An 18207-nucleotide genomic window follows, 5' to 3' on the forward strand; every position below is an offset into this window, starting at 1 on the left:
TGGTACTTTGTAGCTCTTAAGCCCCTTCACCTATTTTGCCCCTACCCCTGCCTCTCTCCCTGTGTTAACCACTAGTTGTTCTCTGTATCTGTGAGCCTGTTCCTGTTTTGTTATGCTTGTTCATTTGCTTTGCTTTTTAGATTCCACATATAGGTGAAAACATACAGTTTTGACTTTCTCTGGCTTATTTCACTAAGCATAATGCTCTCCAGGTCCATCCATGCTGTTGTAGATTGTAAGATTTCATTCTTCGTGTGACTCAGTAATACTCCATTGTATGTATTTGCCACCACTTCATCTATATATCTGCCGATGGGCACTTGGTTTTCTTCCATATCTTGCCTATTGTAAATAATGCTGCTATGAACATTGGGGTGTATATATCTTTTTGATCTAGTGTTTTTGTTTTCTTTGAATAAATATCCAGGAGTGAAAATGTTGGATTGTGTGGCAGTTCTATTTTTAATTTTTTGAGGAAACTCCATACTGTTTTCCAGATTAGCTATACCAATTTACATTCCCACCAACAGTGTGCTAGGTTTCCTTTTTCTCCACATCCTTGCCAACACTTATTATTTCTTGCCTTTTTGATGATAGACATTCTGATATGTGTAAGGTGATCTCTCTTTGTGGCTTTGATTTGCATTTCCCTGATAATTAGAATGTTGAGCATCTTTCCATGTACCATTGGACATCTGTAAGTCTTCTATGGAGCAAGGCCTACTCAGGTCCTGAGAGGGAGAATTGTATGTTTTAGAGTAAAGATAAGTTATGGGAGTGAGTGATTTTACTCATTGTCTCTGTCCTAAGTAGACTGAGAATTTTCTCTCACATGGGAGTTGGGGGTTCAACTCTAACTGTGCAAGGCATCGTGCTTAACTTTGGGGGAATAAAAATAGGAATAAGGCTAATTCCTTGAATTTAAACATAGGTGCTTAGATCCTATAAATGTCAAAAAAAAAAAAGAATAAATGGAGAACCAAAACAGAAACTAAGTGTGGAAAATTGAAGGGACAATAAACATAGAAATGGTCATCTTTCAGCTGGCCACTGAAGGGTGGGATCAACTTTATCCGCTTGACATCTGGATTGAGGCACACTGACCTGTGGCATTAATCATTTTTTACTGCACTGAGATTTGAGTAAAAGTCTCAAAATTATATGAAGGATAATTATGAAAATAACTATATGAAATATGACATTGAGTCTATTGTAGAGTGTTGCCAATGACTTTGCTCTTTATAGCATAGGATCCTGAGAGAAACTGCTGTCTAGTCTTAGTTTCAGTAATATTTCTCTTTAATCATTGGTTCATTGTATGGACTCTCTAAATTGTGTAAATGACCAGGTTTTAATTTTAACACAGTCTGTTTGAAATGAAATGCTTGGCCCAGCCACGTTCTGGTTTCATTTGCTAGTCCTAGTCTTGTTCTCCTTTATTCTTTTGCCCCATTCTTAGGTCTGCTTATTACATTTTGTATATCTTGCCTTTCATCTTTTCTACATGAAGTAGGGTAAACATGGCTTAAGAAAAAAAACAAAACTTAAAATGGTGAAAATATAGTTACGAAGTATAGTCAGAATGTGAACAGAGGTAACCAGAACGTGAACGGAGATGTGGCTTGTCTGAAGGTGTCATACCCTTTCAAACATAACGTTTCTATAGAAACTCCATTAAAAAATAAATAAATAATAAATAAACCTAATTACCTCCCCCCTCCGAAAAAAAGAACAATAAAGATGACTTACAGAATTTTACAGACAACCTCTGAATTCAGAATTTTTGGCTACCTCTATGCTAAAATCTTCAGTGACTATACATTCCCTACTTTTTTTTTTTCCAGGTCCACTCTAATTCAGTATGATCTCATCTTAACTTGATTATATCTACAAAGACTCTATTTCCAAATAAGGTCACATTTATAAGCACTGGGGGTTAGGCCTTGAATTTGAACATTTCTTTTTGGAAACATAATTCAACCCACAGCAAACAGTAGTGATACAGCAAAAATTATACTACAAGCCAGGTTTTGCTCTTGCTCTCCATTGAGTCTTGTTACAAACTCCCTACTTCTCATCTCAAGTAGCTGTACAAGTTCATAGTTCCACACTCATCTCGCAATATTTCCACTCTCAGTGATTGCTGCTCTGCCTCTGCTTTTGTATATGAATTCTCCCTCATTGGATAGTCCCTTTTGATGAATGAGTCATTGGCTGAGATAACCAGATGATTATTTCAGTTGTTATATGATTCCTCCTTCCAGACGACCCAATCTGGACTCCAGTGAGCAAGTGATAACCACATTTCCTCATGGATTCATGTCCTGGAATGTTGATGCCACCACTTGTCTCGGACAGAGGATCCCACACAAGGCTTAATCCAAGTAAGGGGTCTTCGCTGACCCCTTCCCTGTATGTAACAGTTACCAACATAACATGCATGGAATTTGGAACTGGATCGAGATGAGTTCAACCTCTGATTTTGAAAATACTGGGACGGACTGCTGTACCTGGTCTCGGAGAGGCTCAACCACGTGTAAAACTGAGTCCCAGCTTCCCTGACACTCCAAAGACTAAAGTGGAACAACTGTGAGTTCCATTGGTCGCATAGGAAACATACTAGGTCATCAAAAGGGATAAATCATGTTCACATACAACTGCACAGTAATTGAACAAAAAATACATTCTGGTTTTGCAACCTCCTGAAGTGCATGAATTCACACATTAATTCAACCCTTAAAATGTGTTCATGTTAAAAATGAAGGAAAAAACACCTCACAGTTTGGTTGTGAGAAATGAAGAAAATATTAAAATTTTTGTCACTGTTCCAGCACACAATAGATGCTCAATGAATGTTAGTTCCCACTCTTCCCACATAAACAGCAATAGAGCTCACAGTGTCATCAGTATCATTCTATTATGCTCTGCTTCAGGACAGGTTTTCAGGGCATGTTTACATTTATTTTGTAAAATATTTATGCCCATGATATTCCTAGGAATTTCCTTTTATTTCTTTCAGTAATAAATATTTGTTTACATAGTTATTTTTTCTCCTCTACCCAAAAATCATTCACCAGAGTTCACACAGGTTTTGCAAGCCAGATCCCTGAGACTAACCTTTTCCAACCTAGCTAACCCAACATTTTTCAAATTAACAGATTGAGGCGGTGCATAGAATTACAGTAGGCATTTTCCTCTTCTCTTAATTTTTAGGTCCCCAAAGGCTACCTGAACACCTAGTGTGAAACCTGGAGGCAGAACATCATTATTTAAAATATGAAAAATCTCTCCAGTTGTTGGCCAAACCTCCTTTCCAGATACAGGACAGAAGCAGCAAGGCCACAACAAAATGCAAGAAAATTTATCTGAAAACTTCAATTAAAGAAACACGATTTTTTTTCAGACATTATCAAAGGTTGACAATGCAATTCAGATTGCATACTAATTTCAAAAATTGTCATATCCAAGTGATTATCAATATGGCTCTTTTGTTTGTAATTTATAAATAATGATAACATATTTGCAATAAAGTAGTTAGCTTGTTTTTTTAATAAGACCAAATATCCATTCATTCACATTTGAAAGCAGATAATCTACCAGAACTCATTTTGAAGTTGGTGGAGGAAGTTGAGAAGAGAAAAGAAAACTTTTCAGAATAGGGATCAGTTAAACATTGCTACATTATTTAGATAAACAATGTAACTGACAATAAAAGGAAAATGACATACCAGTAAATGTTTATTTCCTTATAATTTACCCTCCCTAATGGATATCAATCTTAACCTGCCATAAACTAAATTTAGTACCCAAGTAAGAATGCTACAACTCTCTTTATATTATCAGTAACACAAGCATGATTGCAGAATTTGTATATCTTGAAGTTTATATTTCCTGCTTTGTGAAATCAGGATAAAAATCTGCTTTCATTAGTAAGTTTGGGGTTTTAGGGTCAAGGCAAGTGGAGACTCAGAGTGACAGCTTTTGAAGAGTTAAATTTGTATGTTTCTTTAAAACGTCTAATCTAGGCTTGTGTGCTTGGGAAACATTGGAAAATGTCATTGTAATATTGATGTATGCTTCCCTAACATGTAGCATATTTTTAGTAACCTCCTCAAAAATATTTTCCGTAATTGTATTATTTCTATTTTCTGTCTTGCTGTTTTATTCAAATAAGTATCAGTCTAGTTTCTTATTATTTTATGAAACTGTGCTACATTTTGCACACGTGAAGTCTGCACATCTACACATACTTTTTTTCCCTTTTACTTTTAAATGCTTCTGGGAGTATTTCCTAAGAATAAGAATATTCTTTCATGACCACTGTATAGTTAAAATTTTAGAGATTTTTATATTGATTCACTATGTTTTCTGCTCTACATATTCCAATTTTGTCAATAACATTCTTTATGGCAACTTTTCCCTCTACAGTCCAAGATCCAGTCCAAAATCACACATTGTGTGTAGTTTCCTTCTGAATCTGGAACACTCTTCAGCTGTTAACTTTCATGACAGAAACAGTTTGGAAGATTACAGACCCTCTCTTTTTCTTTTTCGTAATGTGTTTTAAGGGGTTTGTCAAATTTCCTCACATTAGTTTCACATTTAGATACATATCCTGGCTCTCATTGCTATATAAAACATACCATGCCCTATTTAAGGTACCATATTAAGAAGTTCACATATGTCTGTCTGTCCCTCAATGTTTTATAATTCATTACTCTCCCTGTTTAATTATCTTGTTCCAGTCTTGGTTAGCGGCATCTCCTTCAGATGATGGTGTCCTTTTAACAAGTCATCATTTCTTTTTACATATTTTTACTTTCTGGCATAAAAAAATTAGTCCAGACTCAACTTACCCGGTTCTGGACCATGAATTGGTAAATTACCTGAGGATTCCTGTTCAATTTTTCATGGAGAGCGTTAACAGAGATGTGTGGGTTCTACATACGCTCATTGCCACTGAAGTTTCTTATTGACGCTTGTAACAGAGAGTAGTAGTATTTATAACATAAATTCATACTGATACATCCAACTGTAATCCATCTCAACGCTATTCTTCCTTCCCTCATGCCTTGCTGCCATTTTATATATTCCTTCATCTATAATGAGGACCTTGGCTCCCAGCAATATTAATATACTTATTTTCTTAAACCTATAAATCCTCTGTAATAACCTGAGAATTGTTTCGTCCATACTACTACAAAAAAGGAATTCTACATAAAGAGCTCAAGATTTCTTTGCATTTCTCTCCAAATCTCCATATCCCACCCCTGGACTGAGGGTATAAAGTCACATACTGTGTTCTAGGTTGCTGTGATTAAATTTTGTTTTGTTCGGCTTTTTATCTCTTTGATGCAATATTGAAATAGTTGAGTTCATTTGTTTCAGTTTTAGTTTTTTTATTCTCACTGTTGTTGACTTATTTTAAATTTTTGAACGTGTAAAACATTAACATGCTTCCAAGAGTCAAAACTATGTGAAAAGGTACACTCATAAAGTGGAACTCCTTCTTTTTTCCCTTCTCCTTTCCACTCATACCTGGCCTGTAATAATTTCATAGTTTTCTGGTTCATCTTTCTTATATTTTCCTGTGAAAAACAGATATATGCATGCTTTCTTTATATATATATTTTTTTTCTTTTGCCTTTTTTTTTTAATTTAACAATTTATCCTTAGGGGAGAAAGTGGGAAAACTTTTAAAGAGAGAATGAATTTTGTGGCATTCACATCCTAAAACACACATTTAGAACTCAATGCCTTCCATACCTTAGTTGCAGAAATGACAAAATTTGCCCTTTTGTGTAGAGCTTTCTAAAGTCTGGTTTTGATAATTTGCAGACATGTAAACTAAGAAATACTTTTTGCTGCCATTTCTAATCCTATTTGAGTTTTCTAGTGGATTCTGAGAATCATATAAAATTTTTACATAAGCAAACAATGCAGTAAATCATTGCATATATATATGTGTGTGTGTGTGTGTGTGTGTGTGTGTGTGTGTGTGTGTGTGTGTATACAATTCCCTAACCCTAGTAAACAAATTATTCCTATGGCATCAATATGAATTATATTATTCTAAGTAGAACAAGCCACTCAGGGAGCAGTTTTACTCAACACTATTGCTTCTGGATGAACTGTAAAAATGTCACTGCAACCTTTTCCAGACTATCTCAAGTTTATAAAATAATAAGAAAAAACGGTTTTTAAATAGATGTTACAAATTATTTTTCCTTGATGTTTCTTGATATTTACTGCCTAAATGTCCTGTTGAGAATTAAAAACTGAAAATACCATTCTGTGAGGGTTACGTTACATTAAACAAAAATTTTTAATATAGATTTTCCTTATAAAATCATGATTGTCATAATAAAAGAGATGACACTACAAACACATGCTTCCCCTTCTGAAGAAAATAAATACATTCAAGCTTCCTAGGATTGTTTCTCTGTTCAAGAAAGAGAGTTAAATGCTAGTTGATTTAGAGTATTTGCCAAGGGGTTTTTTGAAACTCTATGATTTACATTAAAGAAATTTGCCCAGCAGAATATGGTTTAACAGAGGCTAAATTAGAGAAAATTCAATTCACAAATCAAGTTTTCTTTCACTCAAGCTCTTAGATCTTGCTAACAAGCATCCAAGTCCTGACAGTTCAAAATAAGGGCTTTTCTTATCAACAGTACTGCTCTTCTGTGCCTTGTGATGATTTTTTTAAAAAGGAGGTGAAGATAGTGCTCTATCATCAAACTCTGTTATTCTATATAAAAACTTAGTCAAACACATTTTCTTCTCTCCTTTGAGAAAAATATTTTTGCTGAGCCATTTCAAACTGTATGTTAGTTTTGTTTATAGACATACTTTTAATTACATCATATTAATGATAGTCAATCACAGCTCTACAAACTATATAAAGGTATTCAATAAAGACCTGATATGGTTTTGTGAATTAAGTTTCTGTGATAAGCTTACAAATGGAAATACTGCTCCACAGCATGCTGATTCTGTATAATAGGCCATCCCTCTACCAAAACCACACAGCAATTAACACCAAGCTTTGCCACGTTCCCTGAATTTCTGCTATTAAAATGTTTTAATTTAACCATTTATTGACGACACATATTCTAATTCTGAGGTGGATCAAATTAGGATTCTATCCCTAAATAATAAGCAGACTGGTTATGAAATCAGATCTGTTTCAGTCATTATATAAGAATTAAATGGTAGAGATTATGATTCTGCTAGTAAAAATTCTTTAATTGCTTTTTTTTCCTACTATGGAATAGAATGCAGTTATGTATTTGAACGAGGAACAGGGGAACCAAAATCAAAGACAGAAAATTCTTCTTCTTACAATGAAAGTGATGGAGCAAGGGGTTTTGTTCTGAGCATTTTCTTACTTTTCAATTTTATATATACAGCCTACTTTTGTAAAGCCAGGAGTGAGGATCTTCTTGTATCTGCCTCATGCTTTAATCTTCTGTGCTCTAATATTTCATGTCAAGAGTGAAACATTTTAAAGCAAAGTGGGTGCTGCCAAAAAAGTTTCTGACTGCCCATTCAGGATAATAGTTATTATGAGATATATTAAGAGGAAAAAAATCTTTAGCTTTAATATGAACGTGCATGCCAATACTTAAATGTTCATACATCAAATTAAGCTTCTCATTTCTTTGAGAAATGGCCTAGAGCACATATAAAGTTAAATTACAGAACAGAGCTCTAAAGAAATGTGTGCATTAACAATTACCATTTGTCTTGGATCTACCTAATAGGAAATATACCATATGGTCTTAATTGTAATGAATTTTTTAAAAAACCTGTGTAGCTAACTATATCATTATTAATTAGCAAGAATGTTTGAATTTAGACATCTTAAGTATATGCAAATTTCTTTAAGACAAATGTAGGATTTCCAGTTTCTGGTTCAGCACATAAGTTGCTTAGAAGCTGCTATTCCACGCTAACAGAAGTAAAAAACTGAAAAACCTGAAAAATCAACAAGTCTTTTTGGTTCCTTAAAAAAAGTGATGTCAAAAATTAAAGAGACAGGCAGATACAAAGAATCAGAACTTACCAGAGTAAACACGTACGAGCAGAAGACTTTGTAGGAACTGGTACCTCACTAGGAAAACCTGAACTGTGACTGCTGAATGCTGAAGGCTCGGTCTAGGAGGTTTCTGGGAGGAAACCCCAGAAACACCCAGTCACAGGGGGGGATCCCATGATTTGGGGAGCTTTACTTCCAGAATCTCTACCATGTCCTTAGAATAAATGTTGGAGAAAAGTCTCCTCATGCTTCCAGTCAGGGTAAGGGGGAATTAGCCATTTTGACATATATTTTGACATAGAGGAAAGGAATTGAAACAATATTTGAAGCAATAATGACTGAGAATTTCACCTAAATTAATATCAGATACCAAACCACACATCCAGGAAATTCAGAGAACATGAAGCAAGATAAACATCCACCCCCTCAAAAAAATATTCGTAGGTGTATCATATTCAAACTGCAGAAGATCAAAGAAAAATCTTGAAAGAAGCCAGAGGGGAAAAAAACCTTTTCTATAGATGAGCAAAGAATTACATTAGACTTACAGGGAGCTGGCTCGCTCACCGAGGCTGAGAAGTCCCATGATCTGCAGTCAGCAAGCTAGAGACTCAGGAGAGCCACTGGTGCAGTTTTGATTCACTTCTGAGTTTGAGTCCAAGGCAGGAGAAAAGAATCCCAGCTGGAAGACAGTAAGGCAGAGAGAAAGCAAATTCTGCATTACTCAGGCTTTTTGCTCTACTTATGCCTCTAGTGTTTGTATGAGAGCCACCTACCTGGGTAGAGCAATCTGCTTTCCTCCGTCTACCAAATCAAATGTTAATCTCTTCTAGAAACATCTCAATAGATACACTCAGAATAATGTAACCAAATTTCAAGGCATCCTGTGGCCTAGTCAGGTTATACATAAAATTGGCCATTACAGTTCCCCCTTTTGTCAACTTGGCATCCATATGCATCTCCTTAAACCAGATTTAATCTCCACATAAAAGTAACAGCAGGGTCATAATTTTACCTAAAATGATACAACTATCATGCATACAACTGAAAACACACTAACCCCTTCCCCAGAAGAGAAAGTAAAGTCCTTGCATGATGTTTACCCTTTTCCATGATATTATGTAATTAAAATACTATGATGTAAAATTAAAAATACTATGATTTAAAGTCAATGAAACTTATGTTACATGATAAGGGAATAAGAGAGAGAAGAAAACAAAGATACTTTCTTACTGTCTATGTGCATTTAAGTATATAGATATGTATTTTATATATATTCATAGATATATACACATACATATTTATAACAAAATAAAGAGAAAATACTTATTGAAGTTACAGTCCTTATTTCTGTAACTGGTTACATGGTTGTAGCTGGTATTTATAACTACCTTCTTCCACTGCCCAGTGTATTCCCTTTGCATGCAGCAAGCAACTCGCTGGTCCTGGTTCTTAATCTGGTGGATTGATCTAAACTTTCATTCTCGAAGAGCCTGGACAATTAGTAGTCCTGCTTGGACAGGGTTATTTTAGTTTTCTTTTGACCTTAATCACAGGGCGTGGTAACACTAAGAGACACCTAAGGGATATCTTATTTTCCCCTGCTTCACTGGAGAGTAGCAGTCCAATTTCCACTTGCTGGTCAGGATCGATCAGTACAGCCAGCACAGTAACTACCTTTTTTGCCTAATTATTCAGTGGCATGCAGAGTCCAAAGTGGCCAGCTGGCAGTCTTCATTTCCAGTTCAATGGCATCATTGTGTGTCTCCTTAGGGAAGTATTTCTCTCCGGGGAATTAAGACCACTGGGTCAGCAGAGCATAAGATTGTAGGACCTAGAAGCAAAAATTTTGCTAGGGGGTCATTAGGGGTAAAAGTGAGTGATGTCACTCCCATTTCCACTCCTTGATTCCTGGACCAGTGAACCTTGGCTATAGGACAGACAGGATCATATATTGGATGCTGATTCAGAACACATACAGCCTTCTGGAGAACCTTGCTCATGACTTGCAAGATATTACCACTTAACTGGTGCTGTAACTGAGTCTTTTCTTAATGCATTTTTTTTATTGAACTATAGTCAGTTTACAGTGTTGTGTTAATTTCTGGTGCACAGCATAATGCTTCAGTCATACATGAACACATATATTTGTTTTCATATTCTTTTTCACCATAAGTTACTACAAGATATTGAATATAGTCCCCTGTGCTATACAGTATGAACTTGTTCATGTATTTTATATACAGTAGTTAGTATCTGCAAATTTCAAACTCCCAATTTATCCCTTCTTACTGTCTTTTCCCCTGGTAACCATAAGTTTGTTTTCTATGTCTGTGAGTCTGTTTCTGATTTGTAAATAAGTTTGCCTTTTTTTTTTCAGATTCCACATATAAATGATATCATATGGTATTTTTCTCCATAAGACTATTCCAACACTCTGAAAAAGCCAGCTTCTTCAGGATGGTGTGGAACATAGTAAGACCAAGAAATTCCATGAGCATCAGCCCTTTGCCACATTTCTTTTGCTGTAAAATAAGTTTCTTGATCAGAAGCAATGTTGTGTGGAATACTATGACAGTGAATAAGCATTCTGTATACCCATATTTGGTAGATTTTGGCAGAAACATTGAGTACAGAGGAGGAAAATCCATATTCAGAGTGTATTCCTGTAAGAACAAAAATCTGTGCCTTCCATGATGGAAGGGGTCCAGTGTAATCAATCTACCACCAGGTAGCTTGTTGATCACCTTGGGAATGGTGCCATATTGGGGACTGTGTGTTGGTCTCTACTGCTAGCCAACTGGATATTCAACAGTGGCTATAAAACCAGGTCAGCTTTGGTGAGTTACTTGTCCATGTCACTGAGCCCATATACAATTTTTATCCCTGCCACCATGGCCACTTTGCTCATGAGCCACCTGGGCAGTGACAGGGGGACTAGAAAGAGATGCTGACTAGTACCCACAAAATGGGTTATTCTATCCACTTGATTATTAAAGTCTGACTAAGCTGAGATCACCCTTTGCTAAAACATTTATATGTATGCAACTATTTTTACATTTTTTCCCACACAGAGATGTCTATCAACATACCTCTTTCCCAAATTTCCTCATCACCAGTTTTCCACTTGTGTTCCTTCCAAGTCCCTGACCATCCAGCCAAAGCATTGGCCACAGTCCATCAATTGGTACATAATTGCACATCTGGTTAATTCTCTTTCCAAGCAAAGTGAGCAACCAGGTGCATTGCTTGAAGTTCTGCCAGTTGGAAGAATTTCCCTTCACCGTGGTCCTTCAGGGGACCAGACAGAGGCTGTAGCATAAAGAGGTCCTCTTTTAGGTGGTACCAGCATTTGGTGTAGAACCATCTGTAAACCAGGCCTGAGCCCTCTCTTTCTCTGTCATTTAATTATAGGGAATTCCCCACAAGGCCAAAAGTGCAGGCTGGGAGAGAGAAGGCAATGTAGCAGGAGTTACAACTCTGGGCATTTGGGCCACTTCTTCATGTAACTAACTTGTGCCTTTAGGGCCTGTTCAGCCCAATCAAGATCCACTTCCACTTTCTGATGGAGGGTAGCTGTGCACACACGACTTTATCTAGCTTGGTGGATCAGATCACACTTGGTTCTGCTGGGCATCTCAGGTCACATGGTAACTTGGTGGCTCATGGTTAAATGTTCATTCTCTTCTATGGCCCAGTAGTAGGCCAAGAGCTGTTTCTCAAAGGGAGTAGTTAACTATAGTGATGGCCGGGTTTTGCTTTAAAATCCTAAGGGCCTGCACTGTGATCCATATATAGGGGCTTCCCAAAAGCTCCAAACAGCATTCTTATCTGACACTGACACTGCAGGCACCACTGATCTGCTGGATCCCGGGGACCAAGGAGCAGACCTGCTCACAGAGCAGCCTGAGCCTGTTGCAGACCCTTCTTTTACTCTAAGCCCCACTTAAAATGAGCAGCTTTTTGGGTCACTTGGTAAACGAGTTGGGGTAAAACACCCAAAGGAGTATGTTGCCTTCAACATCCAAAGGGGCTCACTAGGCACTGTGGTTCTTTTTTGGTTGTAGAAAGGGCTAAATGCAACAGCTTATCCTTTATCAACATACATCCTTCACACCACTGAACCCCTAGGAAGTTTACTGAGACAGAAAGCCCCTGAGTTTATGTGGGATTCATTTCCCCAACTCTGACGTGCAAATTTCTTACAGTAAGTCTAGAATAGCTAATATTTCATCTCCCGAAGTGTCATAAGCATGGCATCAATGTAGTAAGCCAGTGTGGTATCTTGCAGAAGGAAAAGGCAGTCAAGATGCCCGTGAACTAAATTAAGATGTTGGGCTGGGGAGCTGATATATCCCTGAGGTAGGATAACAAAGGTGAATTGCCAGAATTGCTGGAAGCAAACTGCCTCTGGTGAGCCTTATTGACAGGGATAAAGAAAAATGCATTTGCTGGGGCCTGCTACCTGGGAGCACATCACTGGATGAAATTATGTTTATAAAAACACTTAGAACTTAGTCCTGAAGGTGAAGAAAAGGAGTATAGCTGAGAAGTTCTCATCTTTTGAGAAAATAAGTGTAAATCTACCAAAGAAAGAGTAGATTTGTCCCCTCCCTAGACGCTCCCTCCCTTGATGATGAGAGAACATCATTCAAGAACGTCAATTTCAATTAAACTACTAATGAGCAGCTACTACATCTTAGATCATGCTTGAAGCCCTGTGGAGAGTACATTTGTGGTGGGGGGGCTAGCAAGAAAAAGACTAATTGGTAGGCAATCAACCTACCAATTAGTGATATGTGCCAAGAGTATGATACAGAAGAGGTGATGTGAACGGGAGAAGAATTTACAGTGGACATTCTTGATCAGGTAATGGAAGCAGAAGTCAGATTGCTATGGATTGAGAATGTAATATTTTCCAAAAAACTAAACCACAAGAACAACTTGAGGTTGAAAGACATTCCTCTGTGGCACATTGATGCTCATACAGTTAGAAGTTGGCAGAGATCTCATGATTCCAGTCCAGAAATCTTTCCATTGCATTACCTGCCTCGGCTTCTGCCTATACAAGGAAAATATTCTCTTTGAAGGAGAAAACAAAAAGTGAATTATGGAATGGTTTATGACCAAACACTTCTGTGACCAGAGGCTATATGGAAGAATGCTATTTGATACAGTGTTTTCCCTCTCAGCCAGGGGTTTTTAGCTAATCGGATGTTGGTCTACTTGATCACTGTTAGACATCCCCTGAATTCATGTTTATTTCTTGACCAGGTCATATGCAGGTTATCACTTACTATCACCCAAGACAATAGTTTCCCTCTTGTCTCTGTTACCCAAACCCTTAGGTACCCTGCCATTGCCTCTTATACAAAAATAAATATATAAAGTACCCATATGTTTTGTTTTACTTTGTTATTCTTATTCACTTCATTAAAGCATCTTCTCATTCTTTCAATTAACAAATATTGTTAATGGCCTATGTGATAATTGTTATGAGTTTTCAAAAATATTCTGATATTATTCTCCTGCTAGGTATGGTGGAATTGCACTGCTCTGACCATTTTGAAGTTAGGTGAGGCTATATGATTTGCTTTTGCTAATGAAATGTGAGCAAAAGTGATCCATCTTATTTCCAGAAAGATACTTGAAGAGCCAGGCAGCAAGTCCCCTCCAAGTTTCTCCTTCCTGCCACAACGATCACAGAAGCAGGTGCAAAGATAAAGCCTAATTCTGCCTAGGTCAAGTGAGACCTGGGTTGGGTTTGTGGTCTGACTAAATGGTAAACTTGAGAGTCTGGAGCTATTTATTATTAAAAATACAGAATTCTAATGTAACAAAAACCTAAAATGTATGGCATTGTTCATAATGCTCAATTGGTGAGAAAAAAGATATGTGTGTGAGTGTGTGTATATATATATGAAGGTAGAAAACGGAAGATCAGTGTTTTGAAATAATAAAAGATTTGATAAAGCTGTCTTCGACTATAACCTAGAAAGATCAGGAGACCAACCTATTTCAGAAGCTTGTAGTTCTAGAATAAGTCTGAAAATAGAATACCTGCATTTCACAATAGGTTCAAAGAAAGAGAAGCATGGAAAAGATTTGATCAGCTTGAGAAGGAATTAAAGAAACATAAAGAGTCCATGAAGTCAGGATCTTTCAGGATTGAAGGAGGCAACGGCTTCTCAAGTGAACAAAAATGAGAATATTGACCAAAAAAGGCCTGTTAGAATTCAGCATTGCACATGAATTAAATCAAGGGAAAGGCCAATATACTTAGTTACTGGTAAATCTTCTGTTTTGGTTATGATATCCCAGAAAAAGATTGCAGGATGAGATATTGAGCAAATACTTTCAATTAGAAAAGAAAAAAAATGCTCTAAGAACATTGACAAAGTACTTGGTTTTCCCTCTGAAAAACGCCAGGTTCGAGGTACCCTTTAGTAAGTCTAGGGAGAGATGACAGGGTTAAGAAAGCAAAGAGACATCACAAATTAAGATTAACATCTAGAAAAGAATGCTGCTGATAGAAGAACAGTTAGCATGGATTTTGACACATGAAGGTCACCGGAATCAACTAGGTAAGAATATTGGAAAGGTTGTGGGAGAGTTGTCATGCCAAAAGAACCAGCCTGGACAAAAAGAGACTGATTATTTACACATTAAAGTGGCCTGTGGGGCCCCATCCAATGACCAGGAAGGAGTGGGCTGAGAAACAGCTCAGGACCCAGGATGGGCACATTCCTTAATGCCTATTTCGGTTACAGCCAGGAAGATGGTGGAAAAGGCAGTGTCCTAGTAGGTAAAGCAAAGAGCTGTGGAGAAGCCCAGACAAAGGGAGCATGACTAGGAGTGGACTCGGGGCTGACTCAAGGTATTCTCCATCCAGAGGATGGGGCCCGTCATATCTCACCCTCGGGACATCAAAATTGCTGCTGTTACTGCCTGCAGTATGTCTCCCTTTCCTGCCCTTCCTGAATGGCGATGCTTACTTTGGTTATTTCTTCTTTTGTTATATGTTTCAATCAAGTGCAATCTTTATTAAGCTATTAAATCTGTCTGCCTACTGCATGTCTTTACCTAAACACTTAATACCAGGGTGGGAGTGGGGGTGGGGAACAAATCTGCTGACTGAGCTAATCTTGAATTCAAAGTTACAAGTTTCAATAGAATTGAATCAACGATGCATGAACATACTCTCTTCCTTAGCATGCTCAATTTTGCACTCTGTGCAAATCATTATTCTTTCTCTTGCTCACCTCAAACACTCCATCCCCCTCCAGCTCCTCACTGTCACCTGGTGAGGAAAAAAAACACACAAACAGGAGGAAACTCCTCTATCCTCCCATCACAAAATCCAGCTGAACAGCATTTTTCCCATTCTCTCTTATTACTGTTATTACTGGTGAATTTTCCTTCCTCCCATCAAAGGCCAGGACCCCACTGTGCACACCCTCCCCCTCTCTCTTACATCAGAAATTTATCTCCTTCTCCTGAACCACTCATATAAGACTTGAAAGATCCAAAATCATCCTTATTTATGATCTAGTATTTCCCTGCCACACATTTTTCAATGACTATTAATAGTGAACGTGTTGGAGAGTGGTCTATAATTCCTCTACTTGCTTATTGTACACACTTGCCTTAACCCAGTCCATTCAGGCCTCCTTTTCTCCACTCTGCAGAGATGGCTCCTGTTAAGGTGACCAATAAGCAACCAAAATTCTGTGGTCACTATTTTGCTTTTTCTTAGCTGAAATCTCAGCCTCACTCAACCCAGCTTACCACTACTCCTTTCTTGTAACTTTTCTTCTCCTGGCCTCTGAGGCATCCCCCTGCCTCCATGGCACCCCTTCTAAGTCTCCTCTTGCTCAATTCTGCTGCTCTGCTTGGTCACTAAGGGCTGGGGACCCTCTGGCTTCAGTGTTGGGCCTCCTTCTTGCCTATTTCCCTACTCCCCTCGATGCTCTCACCCAATCCCATAGCTTTAAATAACACTGATGCACCGACAGCTCCCACATCTGTACCTCTAACCCAGACACTTCCCACCATCTCCAGACTGATACATTCTACTAACGACTTGATTTTTCCACATGTGTATCTAACAAGTATTTGAAACTTCAGGTTAATAAACCAATTCCTCTGTGAGATCTTTTCTGAAGATCCTAACATAGCCCTAACGTGGTAATCTCCATCACATAAAAATGTTGTTTTAAAATTTCTCTTTTTTTTTAAATAATTTTTTTGGGGGGGGTAATTAGGTTTATTTATTTATTCACTTTTTTGATGGAGGTATTGGAGGTTGAACCCACGACCTCGTGCATACTGAGCAGGCACTCTACCACTGAGCTATACCCTCCCCCCAAACATGTTATTTTTGATATTTTTTTCACTAAAATGATCTCTTTCATTTATTTCCTCATGTTTGATCTAACTCTACACTTGAATGTAAGTTTCAAAAGGTCAAAGACTTCAACCTTTTTCACCAAATTTCTTTAGTGTCTATGTAGTTTGGATTTTATTTTAGGTGCATATTTTTAATATTTACTTGGTTTTCAGACATTCAATAATCTGATCTGTCTCAGCCCTTAGATTTCTCACAATTACCAGCCTTTATCTGTGTCACTGACTCTTTCCTAAACGTCCATGTCGCCCTTAGTCTTCTCATTCTACTTTTGCTAACTGCTCATCCCTGCATGAAAGCGCTTTTCGCTAAGTATCAACTAAAACCATCATGTGGGTTGTTCCTATCATTTAAAACTTGCGAGAAAAATAGGATCTGATTCCAGTCATTTTCAAGTGTTACCTTTATTTTCACTTATGCAGCAAATGAGAGAGAGAACCAAGAAGGAAAATGTAGGAATTACTTTACAAAAAAAGCAAACTAGAAAGAAGTTCAGAAAAAATAATTTAAAAAGCCTTGAAAAAATATTTTTATGAGTTTGTTTTAAATTCAGATACTGTGTTTTATTCATAGCACTTTTCGGTCAGTGTTTCTGAATCATTAGATCATTATTCTTTTACCTCCATAAAGTCAAGAATTAAAAAATATATTTTCAATTCTGTTTTCATGATTAAAATATATAAGTATATGAAAATGTAAAAGCACAAAAGCACATGGAGAAATTACTTAAACATGACCACTTAAAAACTAACATATCCACAAGAAAATGGCATGTACATCATGTATCTTTAATTTCCAAACATACAGATATTTAGCCAGCCCTGTGTTTACATCAGGAAAATATTCCTAATAGCATAGTTAATCTTACTTTTTTAGTCTTATTTTTTTCCCACCTGCACAACAAACAAGGTAATATAGTGGGACTAGATGTAGTTCCACTGTAAATACATCCTCATCTAAAAGTAGCTTTAGGATACATGTTTTGAATTAAACTGGCAGCCCTGTTTTGATGTCTGAAGCAAACTACTTCCACATTAGCCTTGTGAGCAATACAAAGACTCCAGCACAACTGTTAAGTTAGCCTCAGGAATGCTTATGTGAAAAAAAATATTTTCATTAAATGCTCAATTTTGGCCAACAAAGGTGCACCAGCTTATTTCCTTATGGAGCATCTGTCCTTTTCAAATTTCTTTTGGTTCCTTGACCAAATCAAGGACATCCTGGCCCAGAGCAGCAGCTCACAGCTGTGTTTACAGGCGTTGTTGACAAGAGAAAATGTATCCCATGCACCAGGACTGAGAGCTGATATACAGAGAGAGCAGGACATGTGATGAACGTCAGTACTAAGATATTTTACTTGAGCATTTGTTACTTCAGGTTTTTATTTTTTTTTAAGATATTAGAAAAGAGTTAGCCTTACCATATCAAAGCTAATTATTTAGAAAGTACTTTTCAAATTGCAGTATAGTCCATTTACAATGTTGTGTTAATTTCTGGTGTATAGCACAGTGATTCAATTATATATAATATGTATATTCCTTTTCATACTCATTTTCATTACAGGCCATTACAAGGTAGCAAGTTCCCTGTGCTACACAGTAGGACTTTGTTGTTTCTGTGTTTTATATAGAGTACTTAGTATCTGCAAATCCCAGACTCCCAATTTATCCCTCCCCTGCTTTCACCTCTGGTAACCATAAGTTTATTTTCTATGTGAGACTGTCTCTGTTTCATAACTAAGTTTATTTGTGTCCTTTTT

This window comes from Vicugna pacos, unplaced genomic scaffold (assembly GCF_048564905.1).
Source record: "Vicugna pacos unplaced genomic scaffold, VicPac4 scaffold_21, whole genome shotgun sequence".
NCBI classification, from domain to species: Eukaryota; Metazoa; Chordata; class Mammalia; order Artiodactyla; family Camelidae; genus Vicugna; species Vicugna pacos.